This window comes from Rhinoderma darwinii, chromosome 3, assembly GCF_050947455.1.
Source record: "Rhinoderma darwinii isolate aRhiDar2 chromosome 3, aRhiDar2.hap1, whole genome shotgun sequence".
Lineage (NCBI taxonomy): Eukaryota > Metazoa > Chordata > Amphibia > Anura > Rhinodermatidae > Rhinoderma > Rhinoderma darwinii.
This window is the reverse complement of record NC_134689.1, coordinates 385,753,690-385,773,435: the sequence shown is the minus strand read 5'-3', so window position 1 is coordinate 385,773,435 and position 19,746 is coordinate 385,753,690. Positions and strand designations below refer to the sequence as shown.

The window sequence follows — 19,746 nt, the reverse complement described above, 5'->3', positions numbered from 1 at the left end:
AACAAAAGCCGAGTAATGATCTTGTGAAGCCAAACCGTGTTGAGGGTGGAGATTAGTGATGTCACTACAAGTTCTCCCACTACATGAAACCCTCCTGCCCCCAGTTAGCAGCTTTATAAAGAATGAAGTGACATCACATCGCTCACATTTCCAAGGCAGACGATCAGCAGAGGTAAGTGCCAGCTCACTGGTTACAGGGGCACCCGAAACTACTGGGGGCAGCTCACCATAGTCATGCAATTGTTATGCTGCAAATATAAAAATGATTAAAAAGATGACGATTGCAATTTTTTTCTATACATATGATTAATATAATAGGACTGTTCTCCGGTCTGTATATCAGTGTATAGGACACAGTCTCCAGTGTATATATATCATTTATATAATAGGACTGTTCTCCGGTCTGTATATCAGTGTATAGGACTGTTCTCCAGTGTATATATATCATTTATATAATAGGACTGTTCTCCGGTCTGTATATCAGTGTATAGGACGCAGTCTCCAGTGTGTATATATCATTTATATAATAGGACTGTTCTCCGGTCTGTATATCAGTGTATAGGACGCAGTCTCCAGTGTATATATATCATTTATATAATAGGACTGTTCTCCGGTCTGTATCTCAGTGTATAGGACACAGTCTCCAGTGTATATATATCATTTATATAATAGGACTGTTCTCCGGTCTGTATATCAGTGTATAGGACGCAGTCTCCAGTGTATATATATCATTTATATAATAGGACTGTTCTCCGGTCTGTATATCAGTGTATAGGACCCAGTCTCTGGTGTATATATATCATTTATATAATAGGACTGTTCTCCGGTCTGTATATCAGTGTATAGGACGCAGTCTCCGGTGTATATATATCATTTATATAATAGGACTGTTCTCCGGTCTGTATCTCAGTGTATAGCACACAGTCTCCAGTGTATATATATCATTTATATAATAGGACTGTTCTCTGGTCTGTATATCATGTGTATAGGACGCAGTCTCCGGTGTATATATATCATTTATATAATAGGACTCTTCTCCGGTCTGTATATCAGTGTATAGGACACAGTCTCCAGTGTGTATATATATATCATTTATATAATAGGACTGTTCTCCGGTCTGTATATCAGTGTATAGGACGCAGTCTCCAGTGTATATATATCATTTATATAATAGGACTGTTCTCTGGTCTGTATATCAGTGTATAGGAGGCAGTCTCCGGTGTATATATATCATTTATATAATAGGACTGTTCTCCAGTCTGTATATCAGTGAATAGGACGCAGTCTCCAGTGTATATATATCATTTATATAATAGGACTATTCTCCGGTCTGTATATCAGTGTATAGGACACAGTCTCCGGTGTATATATATCATTTATATAATAGGACTGTTCTCCGGTCTGTATATCAGTGTATAGGTCGCAGTCTCCGGTGTATATATATCATTTATATAATAGGACTGTTCTCCGGTCTGTATATCAGTGTATAGGACGCAGTCTCCAGTGTATATATATCATTTATATAATAGGACTGTTCTCTGGTCTGTATATCAGTGTATATGACGCAGTCTCCGGTGTATATATATCATTTATATAATAGGACTGTTCTCCGGTCTGTATCTCAGTATATAGGACGCAGTCTCCGGTGTATATATATCATTTATATAATAGGACTGTTCTCTGGTCTGTATATCAGTGTATAGGATGCAGTCTCAGTGTATATATATCATTTATATAATAGGACTGTTCTCCGGTCTGTATATCAGTATATAAGACACAGTCTCCGGTGTATATATATCATTTATATAATAGGACTGTTCTCCGGTCTGTATATCAGTATATAAGACACAGTCTCCGGTGTATATATATCATTTATATAATGGGACTGTTCTCCGGTCTGTATATCAGTGTATAGGACGCAGTCTCCAGTGTATATATATATCATTTATATAATAGGACTGTTCTCCGGTCTGTATATCAGTGTATAGGACGCAGTCTCCAGTGTATATATATATCATTTATATAATAGGACTGTTCTCCGGTCTGTATATCAGTGTATAGGACACAGTCTCCAGTGTATATATATCATTTATATAATAGGACTGTTCTCCGGTCTGTATATCAGTGTATAGGACGCAGTCTCCGGTGTATATATATCATTTATATAATAGGACTGTTCTCCGGTCTGTATATCAGTGTATAGGACACAGTCTCCGGTGTATATATATCATTTATATAATAGGACTGTTCTCCGGTCTGTATATCAGTGTATAGGACGCAGTCTCCGGTGTATATATATCATTTATATAACAGGACTGTTCTCCAGTCTGTATATCAGTGTATAGGACGCAGTCTCCAGTGTATATATATCATTTATATAATAGGACTGTTCTCCAGTCTGCATATCAGTGTATAGGACACAGTCTTCAGTGTATATATATCATTTATATAATAGGACTGTTCTCCGGTCTGTATATCAGTGTATAGGACACAGTCTCCGTTGTATATATATATCATTTATATAATAGGACTGTTCTCCGGTCTGTATATCAGTGTATAGGACACAGTCTCCGTTGTATATATATATCATTTATATAATAGGACTGTTCTCCGGTCTGTATATCAGTGTATAGGACGCAGTCTCCAGTGTATATATATCATTTATATAATAGGACTGTTCTCCGGTCTGTATCTCAGTGTATAGGACGCAGTCTCTGGTGTATATATCATTTATATAATAGGACTGTTCTCCGGTCTGTATATCACTGTATAGGACGCAGTCTCCGGTGTATATATATCATTTATATAATAGGACTGTTCTCCGGTCTGTATCTCAGTGTATAGGACACAGTCTCCGGTGTATATATATCATGTATATAATAGGACTGTTCTCCGGTCTGTATCTCAGTGTACAGGACAGTCTCCAGTGTATATATATCATTTATATAATAGGACTGTTCTCCGGTCTGTATATCAGTGTATAGGACGCAGTCTCCGGTGTATATATATCATTTATATAATAGGACTGTTCTCCGGTCTGTATATCAGTGTATAGGACGCAGTCTCCAGTGTATATATATCATTTATATAATAGGACTGTTCTCCGGTCTGTATATCAGTGTATAGGCCCCAGTCTCCGGTGTATATACATCATTTATATAATAGGACTGTTCTCCGGTCTGTATATCAGTGTATAGGACACAGTCTCCAGTGTATATATATCATTTATATAATAGGACTGTTCTCAGGTCTGTATATCAGTGTATAGGACGCAGTCTCCAGTGTATATATATCATTTATATAATAGGACTGTTCTCCGGTCTGTATATCAGTGTATAGGACGCGGTCTCCGGTGTATATATATCATTTATATAATAGGACTGTTCTCCGGTCTGTATATCAGTGTATAGGACGCAGTCTCCAGTGTATATATATCATTTATATAATAGGACTGTTCTCCGGTCTGTATATCACTGTATAGGACGCAGTCTCAGTGTATATATATCATTTATATAATAGGACTTTTCTCCGGTCTGTGTATCACTGTATAGGACGCAGTCTCCGGTGTATATATATCATTTATATAATAGGACTGTTCTCCGGTCTGTATCTCAGTGTATAGGACACAGTCTCCAGTGTATATATATCATTTATACAATAGGACTGTTCTCTGGTCTGTATATCAGTGTATAGGACGCAGTCTCCGGTGTATATATATCATTTATATAATAGGACTGTTCTCCGGTCTGTATATCAGTGTATAGGACACAGTCTCTGGTGTATATATCATTTATATAATAGGACTGTTCTCCGGTCTGTATATCAGTGTATAGGACGCAGTCTCCGGTGTATATATATCATTTATATAATATGACTGTTCTCCGGTCTGTATCTCAGTGTATAGGACGCAGTCTCCGGTGTATATATATCATGTATATAATAGGACTGTTCTCCGGTCTGTATCTCAGTGTATAGGACACAGTCTCTGGTGTATATATATCATTTATATAATAGGACTGTTCTCCGGTCTGTATATCAGTGTATAGGACGCAGTCTCCGGTGTATATATATCATTTATATAATAGGACTGTTCTCCGGTCTGTATCTCAGTGTATAGGACACAGTCTCCGGTGTATATATATCATGTATATAATAGGACTGTTCTCCGGTCTGTATCTCAGTGTACAGGACAGTCTCCAGTGTATATATATCATTTATATAATAGGACTGTTCTCCGGTCTGTATATCAGTGTATAGGACGCAGTCTCCGGTGTATATATATCATTTATATAATAGGACTGTTCTCCGGTCTGTATATCAGTGTATAGGACGCAGTCTCCAGTGTATATATATCATTTATATAATAGGACTGTTCTCCGGTCTGTATATCAGTGTATAGGCCCCAGTCTCCGGTGTATATACATCATTTATATAATAGGACTGTTCTCCGGTCTGTATCTCAGTGTATAGGACGCAGTCTCTGGTGTATATATATCATTTATATAATAGGACTGTTCTCCGGTCTGTATATCAGTGTATAGGACGCAGTCTCCGGTGTATGTATATCATTTATATAATAGGACTGTTCTCCGGTCTGTATCTCAGTGTATAGGACACAGTCTCCGGTGTATATATATCATGTATATAATAGGACTGTTCTCCGGTCTGTATCTCAGTGTACAGGACAGTCTCCAGTGTATATATATCATTTATATAATAGGACTGTTCTCCGGTCTGTATATCAGTGTATAGGACGCAGTCTCCGGTGTATATATATCATTTATATAATAGGACTGTTCTCCGGTCTGTATATCAGTGTATAGGACGCAGTCTCCGGTGTATATATATCATTTATATAATAGGACTGTTCTCCGGTCTGTATATCAGTGTATAGGACGCAGTCTCCAGTGTATATATATCATTTATATAATAGGACTGTTCTCCGGTCTGTATATCAGTGTATAGGCCCCAGTCTCCGGTGTATATACATCATTTATATAATAGGACTGTTCTCCGGTCTGTATATCAGTGTATAGGACACAGTCTCCAGTGTATATATATCATTTATATAATAGGACTGTTCTCCGGTCTGTATATCAGTGTATAGGACACAGTCTCCGGTGTATATATATCATTTATATAATAGGACTGTTCTCCGGTCTGTATATCAGTGTATAGGACGCAGTCTCCAGTGTATATATATCATTTATATAATAGGACTGTTCTCCGGTCTGTATATCAGTGTATAGGACACAGTCTCCAGTGTAGAGATATCATTTATACAATAGGACTGTTCTCTGGTCTGTATATCAGTGTATAGGACGCAGTCTCCGGTGTATATATATCATTTATATAATAGGACTGTTCTCCGGTCTGTATATCAGTGTATAGGACACAGTCTCCGGTGTATATATATCATTTATACAATAGGACTGTTCTCCGGTCTGTATATCAGTGTATAGGACTGTTCTCCGGTGTATATATATCATTTATATAATAGGACTGTTCTCCGGTCTGTATATCAGTGTATAGGACACAGTCTCCAGTGTATATATATCATTTATATAATAGGACTGTCCTCCGGTCTGTATATCAGTGTATAGGACGCAGTCTCCAGTATATATATATCATTTATATAATAGGACTGTTCTCCGGTCTGTATCTCAGTGTATAGGCCCCAGTCTCCGGTGTATATACATCATTTATATAATAGGACTGTTCTCCGGTCTGTATCTCAGTGTATAGGACACAGTCTCCAGTGTATATATATCATTTATATAATAGGACTGTTCTCCGGTCTGTGTATCAGTGTATAGGACACAGTCTCCGGTGTATATATATCATTTATATAATAGGACTGTTCTCCGGTCTGTATATCAGTGTATAGGACACAGTCTCCGGTGTGTATATATATCATTTATATAATAGGACTGTTCTCTGGTCTGTATATCAGTGTATAGGACACAGTCTCCAGTATATATATCATTTATATAATAGGACTGTTCTCCGGTCTGTATATCAGTGTATAGGACGCAGTCACCAGTGTATATATATCATTTATATAATAGGACTGTTCTCCGGTCTGTATCTCAGTGTATAGGACACAGTCTCCGGTGTATATATATATCATTTATATAATAGGACTGTTCTCCGGTCTGTATATCAGTGTATAGGACGCAGTCTCCGGTGTATATATATATCATTCATATAATAGGACTGTTCTCCGGTCTGTATATCAGTATATAGGACACAGTCTCCAGTGTATATATATCATTTATATAATAGGACTGTTCTCCGGTCTGTATCTCAGTGTATAGGACGCAGTCTCCGGTGTATATATATCATTTATATAATAGGACTGTTCTCTGGTCTGTATATCAGTATATAGGACGCAGTCTCAGTGTATATATATCATTTATATAATAGGACTGTTCTCCGGTCTGTATATCAGTGTATAGGACACAGTCTCCAGTGTATATATATCATTTATATAATAGGACTGTTCTCTGGTCTGTATATCAGTATATAGGACGCAGTCTCAGTGTATATATATCATTTATATAATAGGACTGTTCTCCGGTCTGTATATCAGTGTATAGGACGCAGTCTCCGGTTTATATATCATTTATATAATAGGACTGTTCTCCAGTCTGTGAATTAGTGTATAGGACGCAGTCTCCAGTGTATATATATCATTTATATAATAGGACTGTTCTCCGGTCTGTATATCAGTGTATAGGACACAGTCTCTGGTGTATATATATATATCATTTATACAATAGGACTGTTCTCCGGTCTGTATATCAGTGTATAGGACACAGTCTCCAGTGTATATATATCATTTATATAATAGGACTGTTCTCCGGTCTGTATCTCAGTGTATAGGACGCAGTCTCCAGTGTATATATATAATTTATATAATAGGACTGTTCTCCGGTCTGTATATCAGTGTATAGGACACAGTCTCCGGTGTGTATATATATCATTTATATAATAGGACTGTTCTCTGGTCTGTATATCAGTGTATAGGACGCAGTCTCAGTGTATATATATCATTTATATAATAGGACTATTCTCTGGTCTGTATATCAGTGTATAGGACGCAGTCTCAGTGTATATATATCATTTATATAATAGGACTATTCTCCGGTCTGTATATCAGTGTATAGGACGCAGTCTCCAGTGTATATATATCATTCATATAATAGGACTGTTCTCCGGTATGTATATCAGTGTATAGGATGCAGTCTCCAGTGTATATATATCATTTATATAATAGAACTGTTCTCCGGTCTGTATATCAGTGTATAGGACACAGTCTCCAGTGTATATATATCATGTATATAATAGGACTGTTCTCCGGTCTGTATCTCAGTGTATAGGACACAGTCTCCAGTGTATATATATCATTTATATAATAGGACTGTTCTCCGGTCTGTATATCAGTGTATAGGACACAGTCTCCGGTGTATATATATCATTTATATAATAGGACTATTCTCCGGTCTGTATATCAGTGTATAGGACGCAGTCTCAGTGTATATATATAATTTATATAATAGGACTGTTCTCCGGTCTGTATATCAGTGTATAGGACACAGTCTCCAGTGTATATATATCATTTATATAATAGGACTGTTCTCCGGTCTGTATATCAGTATATAGGACGCAGTCTCCAGTGTATATATATAATTTATATAATAGGACTGTTCTCCGGTCTGTATATCAGTGTATAGGACGCCGTCTCCGGTGCATATATATTATTTATATAATAGGACTGTTCTCCGGTCTGTATATCAGTGTATAGGACGCAGTCTCCGGTGTATATATATCATTTATATAATAGGACTTTTCTCCGGTCTGTATATCAGTATATAGGACGCAGTCTCCAGTGTATATATATAATTTATATAATAGGACTGTTCTCCGGTCTGTATATCAGTGTATAGGACGCAGTCTCCGGTGTATATATATCATTTATATAATAGGACTGTTCTCCGGTCTGTATCTCAGTGTATAGGACACAGTCTCCGGTGTATATATATCATTTATATAATAGGACTTTTCTCCGGTCTGTATATCAGTATATAAGACACAGTCTCCGGTGTATATATATCATTTATATAATAGGACTGTTGTCCGGTCTGTATATCAGTGTATAGGACGCAGTCTCCGTTGTATATATATATCATTTATATAATAGGACTGTTCTCCGGTCTGTATATCAGTGTATAGGACGCAGTCTCCAGTGTATATATATCATTTATATAATAGGACTGTTCTCCGGTCTGTGTATCACTGTATAGGACGCAGTCTCCGGTGTATATATATCATTTATATAATAGGACTGTTCTCCGGTCTGTATCTCAGTGTATAGGACACAGTCTCCGGTGTATATATATCATTTATATAATAGGACTGTTCTCCGGTCTGTATATCAGTGTATAGGACGCAGTCTCCAGTGTATATATATCATTTATATAATAGGACTGTTCTCTGGTCTGTATATCAGTGTATAGGACGCAGTCTCCGGTGTATATATATCATTTATATAATAGGACTGTTCTCCGGTCTGTATATCAGTGTATAGGACACAGTCTCCAGTGTATATATATCATTTATATAATAGGACTGTTCTCCGGTCTGTATATCAGTGTATAGGACGCAGTCTCAGTGTATATATATCATTTATATAATAGGACTGTTCTCCGGTCTGTATATCAGTGTATAGGACGCGGTCTCCAGTGTATATATATCATTTATATAATAGGACTGTTCTCCGGTCTGTATATCAGTGTATAGGACGCAGTCTCAGTGTATATATATCATTTATATAATAGGACTGTTCTCCGGTCTGTATATCAGTGTATAGGACACAGTCTCCAGTGTATATATTATTTATATAATAGGACTGTTCTCCGGTCTGTATCTCAGTGTATAGGACACAGTCTCCAGTGTATATATATCATTTACATAACAGGACTGATCTCTGGTCTGTATATCAGTGTATAGGACGCAGTCTCCAGTGTATATATATCATTTATATAATAGGACTGTTCTCTGGTCTGTATATCAGTGTATAGGACACAGTCTCCAGTGTATATATATCATTTATATAATAGGACTGTTCTCCGGTCTGTATCTCAGTGTATAGGACGCAGTCTCAGTGTATATATATCATTTATATAATAGGACTGTTCTCCGGTCTGTTTATCAGTGTATAGGACACAGTCTCCAGTGTATATATTATTTATATAATAGGACTGTTCTCCGGTCTGTATCTCAGTGTATAGGACACAGTCTCCAGTGTATATATATCATTTATATAACAGGACTGATCTCTGGTCTGTATATCAGTGTATAGGACGCAGTCTCCAGTGTATATATATCATTTATATAATAGGACTGTTCTCTGGTCTGTATATCAGTGTATAGGACACAGTCTCCAGTGTATATATATCATTTATATAATAGGACTGTTCTCCGGTCTGTATATCAGTGTATAGGACGCAGTCTCCGGTGTGTATATATATATATATATATCATTTATATAATAGGACTGTTCTCCGGTCTGTATATCAGTGTATAGGACACAGTCTCCAGTGTATATATATCATTTATATAATAGAACTGTTCTCCGGTCTGTATATCACTGTATAGGACACAGTCTCCGGTGTGTATATATATCATTTATATAATAGGACTGTTCTCCGGTCTGTATATCAGTGTATAGGACGCAGTCTCCGGTGTATATATATCACTTATATAATAGGACTGTTCTCCGGTCTGTATATCAGTATATAGGACGCAGTCTCCAGTGTATATATATCATTTATATAATAGGACTGTTCTCTGGTCTGTATATCAGTGTATAGGACACAGTCTCCAGTGTATATATATCATTTATATAATAGGACTGTTCTCCGGTCTGTATATCAGTGTATAGGACGCAGTCTCCGGTGTATATATATCATTTATATAATAGGACTGTTCTCCGGTCTGTATATCAGTGTATAGGACACAGTCTCCGGTGTATATATATCATTTATATAATAGGACTGTTCTCCGGTCTGTATATCAGTCTATAGGACGCAGTCTCCAGTGTGTATATATATCATTTATATAATAGGACTGTTCTCCGGTCTGTATATCAGTGTATAGGACGCAGTCTCCAGTGCGTATATATATCATTTATATAATAGGACTGTTCTCCGGTCTGTATATCAGTGTATAGGACGCGGTCTCCAGTGTATATATATCATTTATATAATAGGACTGTTCTCCGGTCTGTATATCAGTATATAGGACACAATCTCCAGTGTATATATATCATTTATATAATAGGACTGTTCTCTGGTCTGTATATCAGTGTATAGGACACAGTCTCCGGTGTATATATATCATTTATATAATAGGACTGTTCTCCGGTCTGTATATCAGTGTATAGGACACAGTCTCCGGTGTATATATATCATTTATATAATAGGACTGTTCTCCGGTCTGTATATCAGTGTATAGGACACAGTCTCCGGTGTATATATATCATTTATATAATAGGACTGTTCTCCGGTCTGTATATCAGTGTATAGGACGCAGTCTCCGGTGTATATATATCATTTATATAATAGGACTGTTCTCCGGTCTGTATCTCAGTGTATAGGACGCAGTCTCCGGTGTATATATATCATTTATATAATAGGTCTGTTCTCCGGTCTGTATATCAGTGTATAGGACGCAGTCTCCAGTGCATATATATCATTTATATAATAGGACTGTTCTCCGGTCTGTATATCAGTGTATAGGACACAGTCTCCGGTATATATATATCATTTATATAATAGGACTGTTCTCCAGTTTGTATATCAGTGTATAGGACGCAGTCTCCAGTGTATATATATAATTTATATAATAGGACTGTTCTCCGGTCTGTATATCAGTGTATAGGACGCAGTCTCCAGTGTATATATATCATTTATATAATAGGACTGTTCTCCGGTCTGTATATCAGTGTATAGGACGCAGTCTCCGGTGTATATATATCATTTATATAATAGGACTGTTCTCCGGTCTGTATATCAGTGTATAGGACGCAGTCTCCAGTGTATATATATCATGTATATAATAGGACTGTTCTCCGGTCTGTATATCAGTGTATAGGACACAGTCTCCGGTGTGTATATATATCATTTATATAATAGGACTGTTCTCTTGTCTGTATATCAGTGTATAGGACACAGTCTCCAGTATATATATATCATTTATATAATAGGACTGTTCTCCGGTCTGTATATCAGTGTATAGGACGCAGTCTCCGGTGTATATATATAATTTATATAATAAGACTGTTCTCTGGTCTGTATATCAGTGTATAGGACGCAGTCTCCAGTGTGTATATATCATTCATATAATAGGACTGTTCTCCGGTCTGTATATCAGTGTATAGGACGCAGTCTCCGGTGTATATATATCATTTATATAATAGGACTGTTCTCCGGTCTGTATATCAGTGTATAGGACACAGTCTCCGGTGTGTATATATATCATTTATATAATAGGAAAGTTCTCTGGTCTGTATATCAGTGTATAGGACGCAGTCTCAGTGTATATATATCAATTATATAATAGGACTGTTCTCCGGTCTGTATATCAGTGTATAGGACCCAGTCTCCAGTGTATATATATCATTTATATAATAGGACTGTTCTCCGGTCTGTATATCAGTGTATAGGACACAGTCTCCAGTGTATATATATCATTTATATAATAGGACTGTTCTCCGGTCTGTATATCAGTGTATAGGACACAGTCTCCAGTGTATATATATAATTTATATAATAGGACTGTTCTCCGGTCTGTATATCAGTGTATAGGACACAGTCTCCGGTGTATATATATCATTTATATAATAGGACTGTTCTCCGGTCTGTATATCAGTGTATAGGACGCAGTCTCCGGTGTATATATATCATTTATATAATAGGACTGTTCTCCGGTCTGTATATCAGTGTATAGGACACAGTCTCCAGTGTATATATATCATTTATATAATAGGACTGTTCTCTGGTCTGTATATCAGTGTATACGACGCAGTCTCCGGTGTATATATATCATTTATATAATAGGACTGTTCTCCGGTCTGTATCTCAGTGTAAAGGACGCAGTCTCCGGTGTATATATATCATTTATACAATAGGACTGTTCTCCGGTCTGTATATCAGTGTATAGGACGCAGTCTCCAGTGTATATATATCATTTATATAATAGAACTGTTCTCCGGTCTGTATATCACTGTATAGGACACAGTCTCCGGTGTGTATATATATCATTTATATAATAGGACTGTTCTCCGGTCTGTATATCAGTGTATAGGACGCAGTCTCCGGTGTATATATATCACTTATATAATAGGACTGTTCTCCGGTCTGTATATCAGTATATAGGACGCAGTCTCCAGTGTATATATATCATTTATATAATAGGACTGTTCTCTGGTCTGTATATCAGTGTATAGGACACAGTCTCCAGTGTATATATATCATTTATATAATAGGACTGTTCTCCGGTCTGTATATCAGTGTATAGGACGCAGTCTCCGGTGTATATATATCATTTATATAATAGGACTGTTCTCCGGTCTGTATATCAGTGTATAGGACACAGTCTCCGGTGTATATATATCATTTATATAATAGGACTGTTCTCCGGTCTGTATATCAGTCTATAGGACGCAGTCTCCAGTGTGTATATATATCATTTATATAATAGGACTGTTCTCCGGTCTGTATATCAGTGTATAGGACGCAGTCTCCAGTGCGTATATATATCATTTATATAATAGGACTGTTCTCCGGTCTGTATATCAGTGTATAGGACGCGGTCTCCAGTGTATATATATCATTTATATAATAGGACTGTTCTCCGGTCTGTATATCAGTATATAGGACACAATCTCCAGTGTATATATATCATTTATATAATAGGACTGTTCTCTGGTCTGTATATCAGTGTATAGGACACAGTCTCCGGTGTATATATATCATTTATATAATAGGACTGTTCTCCGGTCTGTATATCAGTGTATAGGACACAGTCTCCGGTGTATATATATCATTTATATAATAGGACTGTTCTCCGGTCTGTATATCAGTGTATAGGACACAGTCTCCGGTGTATATATATCATTTATATAATAGGACTGTTCTCCGGTCTGTATATCAGTGTATAGGACGCAGTCTCCGGTGTATATATATCATTTATATAATAGGACTGTTCTCCGGTCTGTATCTCAGTGTATAGGACGCAGTCTCCGGTGTATATATATCATTTATATAATAGGTCTGTTCTCCGGTCTGTATATCAGTGTATAGGACGCAGTCTCCAGTGCATATATATCATTTATATAATAGGACTGTTCTCCGGTCTGTATATCAGTGTATAGGACACAGTCTCCGGTGTATATATATCATTTATATAATAGGACTGTTCTCCAGTTTGTATATCAGTGTATAGGACGCAGTCTCCAGTGTATATATATAATTTATATAATAGGACTGTTCTCCGGTCTGTATATCAGTGTATAGGACACAGTCTCCGGTGTGTATATATATCATTTATATAATAGGACTGTTCTCTTGTCTGTATATCAGTGTATAGGACACAGTCTCCAGTATATATATATATCATTTATATAATAGGACTGTTCTCCGGTCTGTATATCAGTGTATAGGACGCAGTCTCCGGTGTATATATATAATTTATATAATAAGACTGTTCTCTGGTCTGTATATCAGTGTATAGGACGCAGTCTCCAGTGTGTATATATCATTCATATAATAGGACTGTTCTCCGGTCTGTATATCAGTGTATAGGACGCAGTCTCCGGTGTATATATATCATTTATATAATAGGACTGTTCTCCGGTCTGTGTATCAGTGTATAGGACGCAGTCTCCGGTGTATATATATCATTTATATAATAGGACTGTTCTCCGGTCTGTATATCAGTGTATAAGACACAGTCTCCGGTGTGTATATATATCATTTATATAATAGGAAAGTTCTCTGGTCTGTATATCAGTGTATAGGACGCAGTCTCAGTGTATATATATCAATTATATAATAGGACTGTTCTCCGGTCTGTATATCAGTGTATAGGACCCAGTCTCCAGTGTATATATATCATTTATATAATAGGACTGTTCTCCGGTCTGTATATCAGTGTATAGGACACAGTCTCCAGTGTATATATATCATTTATATAATAGGACTGTTCTCCGGTCTGTATATCAGTGTATAGGACACAGTCTCCAGTGTATATATATAATTTATATAATAGGACTGTTCTCCGGTCTGTATATCAGTGTATAGGACACAGTCTCCGGTGTGTATATATATCATTTATATAATAGGACTGTTCTCCGGTCTGTATATCAGTGTATAGGACGCAGTCTCCGGTGTATATATATCATTTATATAATAGGACTGTTCTCCGGTCTGTATATCAGTGTATAGGACGCAGTCTCCAGTGTATATATATCATTTATATAATAGGACTGTTCTCCGGTCTGTATATCAGTGTATAGGACACAGTCTCAGGTGTATATATATCATGTATATAATAGGACTGTTCTCCGGTCTGTATCTCAGTGTATAGGACACAGTCTCCAGTGTATATATATTATTTATATAATAGGACTGTTCTCCGGTCTGTATATCAGTGTATAGGACACAGTCTCCAGTGTATATATATCATTTATATAATAGGACTGTTCTCCGGTCTGTATATCAGTGTATAGGACACAGTCTCCAGTGTATATATTATTTATATAATAGGACTGTTCTCCGGTCTGTATCTCAGTGTATAGGACACAGTCTCCAGTGTATATATATCATTTATATAATAGGACTATTCTCCGGTCTGTATATCAGTGTATAGGACACAGTCTCCAGTGTATATATATCATTTATATAATAGGACTGTTCTCTGGTCTGTATATCAGTGTATACGACGCAGTCTCCGGTGTATATATATCATTTATATAATAGGACTGTTCTCCGGTCTGTATCTCAGTGTATAGGACGCAGTCTCCGGTGTATATATATCATTTATACAATAGGACTGTTCTCCGGTCTGTATATCAGTGTATAGGACGCAGTCTCCAGTGTATATATATCATTTATATAATAGGACTGTTCTCTGGTCTGTATATCAGTGTATAGGACACAGTCTCCGGTGTGTATATATATCATTTATATAATAGGACTGTTCTCTGGTCTGTATATCATTGTATAGGACGCAGTCTCCGGTGTATATATATCATTTATATAATAGGACTGTTCTCCGGTCTGTATATCAGTGTATAGGACACAGTCTCCGGTGCACATATATCATTTATATAATAGGACTGTTCTCCGGTCTGTGTATCACTGTATAGGACGCAGTCTCCGGTGTATATATATCATTTATATAATAGGACTGTTCTCCGGTCTGTATCTCAGTGTATAGGATGCAGTCTCAGTGTATATATATCATTTATATAATAGGACTGTTCTCCGGTCTGTATATCAGTGTATAGGACGCAGTCTCCGGTGTATATATATCATTTATATAATAGGACTGTTCTCCGGTCTGTATATCAGTGTATAGGACCCAGTCTCTGGTGTATATATATCATTTATATAATAGGACTGTTCTCCGGTCTGTATATCAGTGTATAGGACACAGTCTCCAGTGTATATATATCATTTATATAATAGGACTGTTCTCCGGTCTGTATATCAGTGTATAGGACGCAGTCTCAGTGTATATATATCATTTATATAATAGTACTGTTCTCCGTTCTGTATATCAGTGTATAGGACACAGTCTCCAGTGTATATATTATTTATATAATAGGACTGTTCTCCGGTCTGTATCTCAGTGTATAGGACACAGTCTCCAGTGTATATATATCATTTATATAACAGGACTGATCTCTGGTCTGTATATCAGTGTATAGGACGCAGTCTCCAGTGTATATATATCATTTATATAATAGGACTGTTCTCTGGTCTGTATATCAGTGTATAGGACACAGTCTCCAGTGTATATATATCATTTATATAATAGGACTGTTCTCCGGTCTGTATCTCAGTGTATAGGACGCAGTCTCCAGTGTATATATATCATTTATATAATAGAACTGTTCTCCGGTCTGTATATTACTGTATAGGACACAGTCTCCGGTGTGTATATATATCATTTATATAATAGGACTGTTCTCCGGTCTGTATATCAGTGTATAGGACGCAGTCTCCGGTGTATATATATCACTTATATAATAGGACTGTTCTCCGGTCTGTATATCAGTATATAGGACGCAGTCTCCAGTGTATATATATCATTTATATAATAGGACTGTTCTCTGGTCTGTATATCAGTGTATAGGACACAGTCTCCGGTGTATATATATCATTTATATAATATGACTGTTCTCCGGTCTGTATATCAGTGTATAGGACACAGTCTCCAGTGTATATATATCATTTATATAATAGGACTGTTCTCCGGTCTGTATATCAGTGTATAGGACGCAGTCTCCGGTGTATATATATCATTTATATAATAGGACTGTTCTCCGGTCTGTATATCAGTGTATAGGACACAGTCTCCGGTGTATATATATCATTTATATAATAGGACTGTTCTCCGGTCTGTATATCAGTCTATAGGACGCAGTCTCCAGTGTGTATATATATCATTTATATAATAGGACTGTTCTCCGGTCTGTATATCAGTGTATAGGACGCAGTCTCCAGTGCGTATATATATCATTTATATAATAGGACTGTTCTCCGGTCTGTATATCAGTGTATAGGACGCGGTCTCCAGTGTATATATATCATTTATATAATAGGACTGTTCTCCGGTCTGTATATCAGTGTATAGGACACAATCTCCAGTGTATATATATCATTTATATAATAGGACTGTTCTCCGGTCTGTATATCAGTGTATAGGACACAGTCTCCGGTGTATATATATCATTTATATAATAGGACTGTTCTCCGGTCTGTATATCAGTGTATAGGACACAGTCTCCGGTGTATATATATCATTTATATAATAGGACTGTTCTCCGGTCTGTATATCAGTGTATAGGACACAGTCTCCGGTGTATATATATCATTTATATAATAGGACTGTTCTCCGGTCTGTATATCAGTCTATAGAACGCAGTCTCCAGTGTGTATATATATCATTTATATAATAGGACTGTTCTCCGGTCTGTATATCAGTGTATAGGACGCAGTCTCCAGTGCGTATATATATCATTTATATAATAGGACTGTTCTCCGGTCTGTATATCAGTGTATAGGACGCAGTCTCCAGTGCGTATATATATCATTTATATAATAGGACTGTTCTCCGGTCTGTATATCAGTGTATAGGACGCGGTCTCCAGTGTATATATATCATTTATATAATAGGACTGTTCTCCGGTCTGTATATCAGTGTATAGGACACAATCTCCAGTGTATATATATCATTTATATAATAGGACTGTTCTCCGGTCTGTATATCAGTGTATAGGACACAGTCTCCGGTGTATATATATCATTTATATAATAGGACTGTTCTCCGGTCTGTATATCAGTGTATAGGACACAGTCTCCGGTGTATATATATCATTTATATAATAGGACTGTTCTCCGGTCTGTATATCAGTGTATAGGACACAGTCTCCAGTGTATATATATAATTTATATAATAGGACTGTTCTCCGGTCTGTATATCAGTGTATAGGACACAGTCTCCGGTGTATATATATCATTTATATAATAGGACTGTTCTCCGGTCTGTATATCAGTATATAGGACGCAGTCTCCAGTGTATATATATCATTTATATAATAGGACTGTTCTCTGGTCTGTATATCAGTGTATAGGACACAGTCTCCAGTGTATATATATCATTTATATAATAGGACTGTTCTCCGGTCTGTATATCAGTGTATAGGACGCAGTCTCCGGTGTATATATATCATTTATATAATAGTACTGTTCCCCGGTCTGTATATCAGTGTATAGGACACAGTCTCCGGTGTATATATATCATTTATATAATAGGACTGTTCTCCGGTCTGTATATCAGTCTATAGGACGCAGTCTCCAGTGTGTATATATATCATTTATATAATAGGACTGTTCTCCGGTCTGTATATCAGTGTATAGGACGCAGTCTCCAGTGCGTATATATATCATTTATATAATAGGACTGTTCTCCGGTCTGTATATCAGTGTATAGGACGCGGTCTCCAGTGTATATATATCATTTATATAATAGGACTGTTCTCCGGTCTGTATATCAGTATATAGGACACAATCTCCAGTGTATATATATCATTTATATAATAGGACTGTTCTCTGGTCTGTATATCAGTGTATAGGACACAGTCTCCGGTGTATATATATCATTTATATAATAGGACTGTTCTCCGGTCTGTATATCAGTGTATAGGACACAGTCTCCGGTGTATATATATCATTTATATAATAGGACTGTTCTCCGGTCTGTATATCAGTGTATAGGACACAGTCTCCGGTGTATATATATCATATATATAATAGGACTGTTCTCCGGTCTGTATATCAGTGTATAGGACGCAGTCTCCGGTGTATATATATCATTTATATAATAGGACTGTTCTCCGGTCTGTATCTCAGTGTATAGGACGCAGTCTCCGGTGTATATATATCATTTATATAATAGGTCTGTTCTCCGGTCTGTATATCAGTGTATAGGACGCAGTCTCCAGTGCATATATATCATTTATATAATAGGACTGTTCTCCGGTCTGTATATCAGTGTATAGGACACAGTCTCCGGTGTATATATATCATTTATATAATAGGACTGTTCTCCAGTTTGTATATCAGTGTATAGGACGCAGTCTCCAGTGTATATATATAATTTATATAATAGGACTGTTCTCCGGTCTGTATATCAGTGTATAGGACACAGTCTCCGGTGTGTATATATATCATTTATATAATAGGACTGTTCTCTTGTCTGTATATCAGTGTATAGGACACAGTCTCCAGTATATATATATCATTTATATAATAGGACTGTTCTCCGGTCTGTATATCAGTGTATAGGACGCAGTCTCCGGTGTATATATATAATTTATATAATAAGACTGTTCTCTGGTCTGTATATCAGTGTATAGGACGCAGTCTCCAGTGTGTATATATCATTCATATAATAGGACTGTTCTCCGGTCTGTATATCAGTGTATAGGACGCAGTCTCCGGTGTATATATATCATTTATATAATTGGACTGTTCTCCGGTCTGTATATCAGTGTATAGGACACAGTCTCCGGTGTGTATATATATCATTTATATAATAGGAAAGTTCTCTGGTCTGTATATCAGTGTATAGGACGCAGTCTCCAGTGTATATATATCAATTATATAATAGGACTGTTCTCCGGTCTGTATATCAGTGTATAGGACCCAGTCTCCAGTGTATATATATCATTTATATAATAGGACTGTTCTCCGGTCTGTATATCAGTGTATAGGACACAGTCTCCAGTGTATATATATCATTTATATAATAGGACTGTTCTCCGGTCTGTATATCAGTGTATAGGACACAGTCTCCAGTGTATATATATAATTTATATAATAGGACTGTTCTCCGGTCTGTATATCAGTGTATAGGACACAGTCTCCGGTGTATATATATCATTTATATAAT

At 36.5% G+C, this 19,746-nt stretch overlaps 1 protein-coding gene across 4 annotated transcripts in view; it reads left to right on the top strand.

The window, feature by feature from the left end:
- Window positions 1-19,746, top strand: part of PLAT (plasminogen activator, tissue type) — a 336,360-nt gene that overhangs the window by 254,643 nt on the left and 61,971 nt on the right. For 2 of the 4 annotated variants that reach the window (XM_075858923.1, XM_075858920.1), the window contains exon 1: window positions 97-172. The exons of the other annotated variants lie outside the window; for them this stretch is intronic. The gene's annotated coding sequence lies outside the window, so the exon portion shown is untranslated. Of the gene's footprint in view, window positions 1-96; window positions 173-19,746 lie in introns of those variants that run through there. 4 annotated transcript variants of the gene reach the window in all.